This window comes from Euphorbia lathyris, chromosome 10 (genome assembly GCF_963576675.1).
Source record: "Euphorbia lathyris chromosome 10, ddEupLath1.1, whole genome shotgun sequence".
NCBI classification, from domain to species: Eukaryota; Viridiplantae; Streptophyta; class Magnoliopsida; order Malpighiales; family Euphorbiaceae; genus Euphorbia; species Euphorbia lathyris.
The window spans coordinates 2618363-2627449 of record NC_088919.1 but is presented as its reverse complement, the minus strand read 5'-3'; the positions used below and the strand labels follow the sequence as shown (position 1 = coordinate 2627449).

The window sequence follows — 9087 nt, the reverse complement described above, 5'->3', positions numbered from 1 at the left end:
TGTGCTAATTCACAAACAAGCATTAAGCAACAGGAAGCATTCATAAAAAAACCCCAATATGTGGTAGTTTTCGTGTCCGTCCACTACAACATATGCCGATTAGCTATTTTCATTACATCGGAGCACCGTCGTGCCATCTTCGATAACCAGAAAATAGATTTGATCTTAATCTATTCTTTAAGCACACTAATAACACTCAATCATGGATAGAAATACTTAATTAATCAATAAACGATACTTACAGTCACCGTTTAAATGGCTGGCTAAGCCTGCAAAGGAAATTACTCACTCATTGTCATGAGTGAATAGCTTGTTCTTCCCAAAAACATTCTTCCGATAGAAATGTAAAGACAGAAAATAAAAACTGAGAGTGGCGGAAAACGAGGTGCCATCACCATAATATTCCTTTCCTATTTATACCCCCCATCCTAACATCAACCCTAATTACAAGGGTAAAAAGTCCCAAAAAGTAAATACAAGGACAAGTAAACAATCCTCCTACACTTGGCGCAAGATGGAAGTTGTCTTGCTTTCCACATTTATCTCTCTTTCTCTCTCCTGTAGCTTGCTTGACCCGTGCGTTTATCTGTTTCTTTCCAAGTGACCCGCTAATGCCGTTGTTTAAGCTGTTCTGTTCTACTGAGAGGCTGTTTGTGAGGATTCCTGCTTCGAACTGTTATTTCTGCCTGTTTCTTCCAATTCTGGTTGAAAACTAAGACTTTGAAGCTCTTTTCCATGAATGTTCACCCTCTTTTACTTGCTCCTTTTACTCGCATCAAATTACCCCCAACTTAAGCTTTTGCTTTTCCTCAAGCAACACATCAAAATGAAAATGAAGGAACAGGTGAAAATATCACAAACAAAGAAACAGTTAAGTAGATGCATTTAAGGCTTCTCTAACGATTGTAACATTCTTATGATGAGTAATTTAAGCTGATTCAACTCGTTAGTGACTCCCCTGATCAGAAATTAATCATTCTCCTAGTACTTCTAGGATTCCGCTCATTTCTCACAGTGTTTGCTCTCAAATCGTGGGTTGTTTAAGTCACTCGACAGCAATGCAAACCAAGAATAAGTTTTGACTTGCCTTCTTGTCTAGCAGATACTCGAAACTTCTCTTGGCACTTTCGGAATCATCACAAGGGTGAGGGGGTGGTTTGGATGATCGATTGATTGAAGTTCATGATTAAAGCAGGTGTTTTATGGTGGAGGGGGATCGGTTTAGCTTGGAAAGCTGGTTTGTCACTGTTTCTAGGCTTTCCTGTTTCATTTTTCTTTTGAATACTTGAGAGGGGAAAGTTTTCCTTCTTTTATTTTGACAAGGGATATTCTTATGTGACTGTGTCTCCTTTTTTCTAGGTTTTTGGAAACAGGGCCCTTTTCTTTTAATATCCAGCTTCCAGCTATGGATGTTTGTATGGGTGTTTGGTGGTGAGTGGTTGGATGTTCATCCTCTTGTGCCAGGATTCATTTCTTTCTACTGAAAGGCAAACAAGGCAAAATCTAACCTATCTAAAGTATGTAAAGCTCACTCCTCAATAATATTATTGCAACAGTGTGCAAGATTTAGGTACAAGCCTCACTGGTTGTTTGCAGTTGGTTAACAATTCACATGATCAGGAACTTCACATACTAAATTGATCAACCTTAACTACTCATTATCGATTATCACATCATAAAAAAATACATGGCCGCTTAACTACTCAAAGTTTGATCCACTTAACCCAATATGAAGATGGATGGGTGAGTGGCGGGTGAAGCGCACAGGGTGATTATGGTGTTTGTGCTTTGTTTTTGTTTTTGTGAGGTGGTGCTGATGTGACGCGATGAGCAAACAAAAATTATAATGGGAATAAAATAACAGAGCAAGGCAAAATAGCACAACATAATCGAATAGTCAAATGGTTGCTAAAACGTTGTTCCCCTACCCCCAACTTAACCAAAACATTGTCCTCAATGTAAGACAATTGGGTAGGAGACAGACGCCAACAGATCGCGCGAAAACAAAAGCAGCAGCAAGCCGAACAAAGGATAGAGAGAAAGAGAGTGAGACAGTTACACTGTTGGAGACTGGGAGGACTCTGCCTCCTCGTCAGCCATGGGTTTTGCAGCAGTTGGTGTGGGCTCTTCCTCAATGGGTTCATTGTTTTTGGTGGCGCTCCTCTGGGATTCATCGGATACATGTGGCTTTGGTGCGGAGTGGCTGTTCCCTTCTAGAATGGCTATTCTGGCTCGTAAGATCTCCATTTCTTACTCATAGGAGTTGATTCTTTATTCCATTACACGTATGTTGATGAGGATGGTCTCCATGCTCATTCTAGTGGCAATCCGGTGGAGATCATCACTGGTTGTTTGTGGCTCTGGTACGGTACGGATTGGGGTGACATGAACAGGTGTTGGCATGGAATCTGCAGACCTTCGCCTCTTGGATGGACCAGGGGTGTCTGTGTCCTTTTTCTTGAGCAGCTCCGCTTCCCTCCATAAGTAACAAACTCCTTTGATATCGCAACAGATCTCAATCCTCTTCATCACCTGCAAGTTTAATGGTTCCATAACTGGACCAAGTGTTAGAGTAGTGATCTTGGGATCAAAAAATCCCAGATTCTGAGCGATGGTGGTGATGAATGGTCCACAAAACAGGCCAGCGACATTCTTCTTCTATTGAAGTGAAGCAATGTACTCAGCAAAATAATACCCAACATTCAGCGGCTTTTGGTCTCGTAAACACGCCAGAGCGAACAAGTCAGCGGACGACACCATGGCTTGATGGACCCTGCCAAAAAGTGAACCAGCGAGTATACGGTGTAAATATTTCAATGAATAGTTCTCGATACCCGAAGCCTTGGATGAATTGGGGTTATACTCGGTGTGACCAGTGATTGCATGCCAAAATGAGTTAGTGTTGAAGTCCTAGGGGATCTCTCTGTGCGCCGATAAGTATGGTTCTTCTTCAAGTTTGGTCTGGTCGACTAAGCCAAGGAACACATTCATTTTGTTGATGGAGCAGTTCATGTGGTTCCCCATCAACTGAAATTGGTAGCGCTTGTGGTGATTTGGGTCTGTGTACTTGGCATCGCGTTGGAAAGTGGAGATGAACTCCATCGTGAGTTCGTGATATGTGAACTTCTCGATGGCCAAAAATTTATCCAAGTTGGCACCTTCAATCATTTTCTTGACCTCTGCATCTAGACCAACCTCGCGTAAGCTTTCCCATCATATTTGTCTGGTGGCGCACAACTCTGTGTTTTGGAACATTTCATAATTATTTTGCTCAATCTCATCGGAGAAAGTTAAGAGCTGCTTGGAAAGAACAAGCGAGCTTTGGGTACTAGAGCTTATATCAGGTTTCTTCTCCTTGCCCTTGGTGGCAGTGGCGGACCTGGTGTTCTTTCGTGCCATGGTGAAGTAACAACATCGATTGGTGGGTTTCTAGGTTAGGAAAAATGGTGTTTCAGTAGAAAGATGAGACCTTTATACACGATTGAGAAGGATAATGAACCATCAAGGATGGTTGCAACCGTTTGGACCAATTATCATTCTTATTCCACCGTGAAAATAGGGAATCAATTTGCCATGTTTGGAAAGAGGAGTAACCACATCAATGCTTGTGACCGTTGTGACTGAGGTCCTGCCGTCTGACAATTCTTCATTAAAGGACAAGATGGCTCAGGCGGTGGCTGTCTCGCGTGTGGTGAAGGTTGGTGAGAGAAATGATTGTTCGTACTTCCTATGTACTTAGAATATGTTTATTCAAAAAGTGGACTGGAATTGAAAAGATTAGCATAAACAAAAAATTTAACTACGTTGCAAAATTTTAAAATTAAACTATAGTAAAAAAAAATTTAAAATTTATTTATCCCCAACTTTTTGATATGTCATGGTTTTCTCAAACAATGGGTGATGCCCACTGTTCCGGGAGGTTCATGAACCAGGTAGGCTTCAGACGCTGCCCATTGACCTTGAAAATTTCTCCATTGGTATTATGGATTTCAATGGCTCCATGAGAGAATATGCGATGTATAGTGAATTGTTCGGACCAACGTGAGCGGAGTTTTCCAGGGAACAAGCGTAGACGTGAGTTGTAAAGGAGGACTTGTTTGCCTTCTTGGAAGTGCTTTGATTGAATACACTGATCATGCCATTTTTTCGTCTGTTCCTTATATTTGAGTGCATTTTCATAGGCAAACAGTCAGAATTCATCCATCTCATTTAGTTGAGCACATCTGTTCTGTTTAATGTCCTGATCATCAAAATTCAAAAATGTTATTGCCCAGTATGCCCTATGTTCTAACTCAACAGGGAGGTGGCAGGCTTTTCTAAACAGGAGCCGAAAAGGAGACATCCCTATGGGTGTTTTATATGTTGTTCGGTAGGCCCACAACACATTATCCAGTTTTAGCGACCAGTCCTTTCGTGAAGAATTGACTGTTTTTTCTAAAATTCGCTTCAACTCCCTGTTGGATAGCTCAACTTGTCCGCTTGTTTGGGGGGGGGGGGGTATGGTGTGGCTATACGATGTGTAACACCATATTTCAAAAGGAGCTTTTCAAATAGTTGATTGTAGAAATGAGTACCTTGATCACTTATAATGGCCATCGGCACTCCGAATCGGGTGAACAACAGTTTCAAAAATTTAATCACTACCTTTGCATCATTAGAAGGGTATGCGCATGCTTCCACCCATTTACTCACGTAATCTACCGCGACCAGGATATATTGATTCCCAAAGGAGATGGGGAATGGTCCTATGAAATCGATGCCCTATACATCAAAAATCTCGCAAACAACAATGTTGTTTAGAGGCATGGCGTTGCGGGCAGAGATGTTGCCTGTTCGTTGACATTCATTACATTGTTGAACGAACTGTTGGGCATCTTTGTATATAGTGGGCCAGAAGAAACCTGCTTGAAATACTTTAGCGGCTGTTCTGTTTGCCCCAAAATGTCCACCTGATTCCGCTGCGTGGCATTTGTGCAAAATCTCCCTGCCTTCTTCCTTGGTCACACACCATCGCAGGAGCTGGTTTGCACATAATTTAAATAAACAAGGTTCCTCCCAAATGTAGTATTTAAGCTCAGAATAAAACTTTCGTTTCTGATTTGTTGAATATCGAAAAGGTTTTATTTTGCAAGCCAAAAATCTCGCAATATCAGCAAACCAGGGAAGTGTGGAGATTGCAAACAGTTTTTCATCAGGAAAGTGGTCAAGAATCTCTGGTTGTTCGATCTCTGTGGTTGCTTCTATTCTGGATAAATGATCAGCTGCTAGATTTTTGGACCCTTTTTTGTCCTTGATCTCTAAATTGAACTCTTGTAGAAGTAACAACCATCGTATTAATCATGGTTTAGCATCCTTCTTGGCGAACATGTATTTTAATGCAGAGTGGTCGGTATAAACAGTCACTCTGGAAAGTAAAAGGTAGGAGCGAAATTTGTCGAATGCGTAGACCACTACTAGCAACTCTTTTTCTGTTGTTGTGTAATTCTGCTGAGCTTCGTTTAGAGTTTTGCTTGCATAGTGTGTAGGCTTAAATTGCTTGTTAATTCGTTGTCCTAGAACATCCCCTACACTGAGATCACTGACTTCGGACATGAGCTCAAATGGGGCATCCCAATCTAGTGAGGTGAGTATAGGTGCATGGGTCAACAGTTCCTTGATACGTTCAAATGCCTGGTTGCATTCGTCGGTGAAGATGAAGTCAGTCTCCTTGTGTAGCAGTGCGAAGAGTGGTTGCGCGATTTTCAAAAAGTCCTTGATAAACCGTCTGTAGAATCCAGCATGCCCTAAGAAACTTCGAATATCCTTGACCGTTTTGGGCACAGGCATTTTTTCGATTACTTCCACTTTAGCTCTGTCAACTTCTAGTCCTTTGCTTGATATTTTATGTCCAAGCACGATGCCGCCTGTCACCATAAAATGGCACTTTTCCCAATTCAGGACTAGCTGTGTTTCCATGCATCTCTCCAGAACAGCCTCTAGGTTTTCCATACATACTTCGAATGATGTTCCATTGACAGAAAAATCGTCAATGAATATCTCAACTGTCTTCTCAATCATATCATGAAATATGGCCATCATACATCTCTGAAATGTTGCTGGTGCATTGCACAACCCAAATGGCATGCGTTTGTATGCAAAGGTCCCATATGGGCAAGTGAAGGTGGTCTTTTCTTGGTCTTTAATGCAGATATGGATCTGGTTGTACCCCGAATATCCATCTAAGAAATAGTAAAATTGATAACCAGCTACTCTCTCCAACATCTGATCAATGAAAGGTAAAGGGAAGTGATCCTTTCTTGTTGCTTCGTTGAGCTTTCTGTAGTCAATGCACATCCGCCATCCTGTGATTGTCCTTGTGGGGATGAGTTCATTCTTTTCGTTTCTGACCACGGTGGTTCCTCCTTTCTTAGGAACAACCTGGAGAAGACTGGTCCACATACTATCTGAAATGGAGTAAATGATTCCTGCCTCGATGAGCTTGATCACCTCTGCCTTCACAACTTCTTTCATGTGTGGGTTTAGACTTCTTTGCGGTTGCACAGTTGGTCGGTGATCTTCTTCCATCAAAATCTTATGCATGCAAATTGTTGGGCTGATCCCCTTGATATCTTATATTTTCCATGCTAGAGCCTTCTTGTTCCTTCTTAGGATGGTGAGAAATTGATCCTTCTGATCCATTGTCAATGTCGCCGAGATAATCACTGGTTGACTGTTCGGTGGATCCAGAAATGCGTATTCCAGATGATCGGGCAACTGTTTCAGTTCAGGGCATCTTTCTTCATCTCCCCCTTCGAGGTCTATTTCAGGAACAATATCATGTTCTTCTTCCTCAATGGTTCCTTCAGTGTTACCTCCTTCTTGTTCGGATCCGAACACTTGTTCCTCTTCTTTATCTTTCTCCGTATTGAATTGTTCCTGAAAAAAGAGATTGTCATCATGCGTATTAAGGAAATAACAGGAAGCATCAGAGACTGGTGCATAGCGAACAGCTTCATGCATCTTGAACACTACTTCTTCGTTATTGATTTTCAGAACAAGATGTCCCTTGTGTACATCAATGACAGCTCTTCCTGTTGCTAGAAAAGGTCATCCCAAGATTATTGGAACTTCCAAATCTTCTACAATATCCATTATAACAAAATCAACAGGCAATATGAACTTTCCAACCTTAACCAAGACATCTTCGATTATACCCTTGGGGTATCGAATTTATCGATCCGCTAGTTGGACCGTGACCTTAGTTGGTATTGGTTCTCCTAGACCTAATTGCATATAAATTGAATATGGCATAAGGTTAATACTGGCTCCTAGATCACACAAAGCATTTTGAATAGTGAGTGTTCCTATTGAACAAGGTATAGAAAAACTCCCTGGATCCTTGAGCTTCTTCGGAAGTTGCTGTTTGGCTTGTAAGATCGATGAGCTGTCCCTATTTAGTTGTACCATAGCTACACTTTCTAATTTCTTCTTGTTGGTGAGTAAATCCTTCAGAAATTTGACATACATAGGCATTTCAGATAGGGCTTCGATGAACGGTATATTGATGTGCAGTTTCGTCAATTGTTCCAGAAAGCTTTTATGTCTCTTTTCGCAGTTCTGTTGCTCCAGTCGCTCTGGGTATGGAACTCTTGGTTCATATGGAGACACAACTGGTTCATCTTCAAGTACCTATTTGTTCTTTTTCTGTTGGGGCAAAGGTGTTTGATCACCAGGTTTTGTTCCTTCTGCTTTACCTGCAGCAAATTTTACACCAATGTCAGATACCTCCTTGCCTCCCCTTAGTATGATAGCATTGACCTCTTCTTTTGAATTGGTCACAGTGTTGCTTGGAAGGGTTCTTTTGAAGATATGGCTGTGGCAAATTGTTGCATTTGAGTTTCAAGATTCTTTATGGATGACTGTGTCTGCTTCATGAACTACATCATCATGGACTCTAAATCAGGCTTTCCTTCTTGTTGAGCATTTGACTGCCGCTGATACTGTTGGTTAGATGAATTACCTTGTTGCGGTGAATATGATGTTCGTTGATTTTCTTGTTTGTAAGGTTGCTGCATGGCTGGTTGTCTATCTTTTCAGGAAAAATTTGGATGACTTCTCCACCCTGAGTTATATGTATTCGAATAAGGGTTCGGTGGTTGGCGAGCGATGAAATCACACTGTTCTTGCATCGATGCACCTGGTTTGGTTCCTGGGCAATCTATTGGTCGATGGGGACCACTACAAAAATCACATCCATCGGGTGACAGTATCTCCATAGGGGCAGGGAGCTGCGTGTTGACCGTTGAGATGTTCATCCTTCCCATTGTTTTAACCAGTTGTTCCATTTGTAAGGACAGTTTGGTTATTGCTTCGCTGTTTGAGTCATTTGTGACTCTCTTTCCATAACCTCTCACCGAGTGCCAATTATAACTGGTATTGACCACTCTTTCAATTAGCTCATATAATGCTTGAGGTTCCAGTTCCTCCGGATTTCCATTGGCAACGGATTCAATTTGTATCTTATACACGTTGGTCACCCCATTATAGAAGTTCTGAACTTGCATCCACATGGGTATGCCATGATTTGGTACTCTTCTTAACAGTTCTTTGTATCTTTCCCATGCTTCGGATAGGGATTCATCGTCTTCTTGAAAAAAATGTGAAACCTCGTTCCTCAACTTGATTGCTTGTCTGGGAGGAAAATATTTCATCAGGAACAGGGTTGCCATTTCCTCCCAGCTCGTGATGGATCTTGGTTGTAGGTTTTTCAACCAATTCTTTGCCTTATCCTTCAAGGAAAAGGGAAACAATTTGAGCCGTATAACCTCTTCACTGTCATTCCTATGAGTGCGAAACGTGTTGTGTTGGAAATTAGGCTAAGGTATAGCAGCGGAAATATAAAAATTTTAGCCTACTTCCTTTTAACCATAGGATCCGTTAATCGTTATTTCATATAAAGAGGGATAAGAAGGAATACCTTTTGAAGAACAATCTACCGTTATTAAAGAAGCGCCCACAATTCTTCTCTGAGATCCCAAGCACGAAGTATAACACAGTGAGGTTAAGATAGAATCAACCCTTATGAGATGCAACCAAAATAGATTGCCT

General features: G+C 41.4%; 1 non-coding gene across 1 annotated transcript; it reads left to right on the top strand.

Annotated features, from left to right (window-relative positions):
* Positions 1-8553: 8553 nt before the first annotated feature.
* Positions 8554-8660, top strand: LOC136210169 (small nucleolar RNA R71). Its single transcript, XR_010677879.1, has one exon. It is a non-coding gene; the product is annotated as a small nucleolar RNA R71 (small nucleolar RNA).
* Positions 8661-9087: the final 427 nt, after the last annotated feature.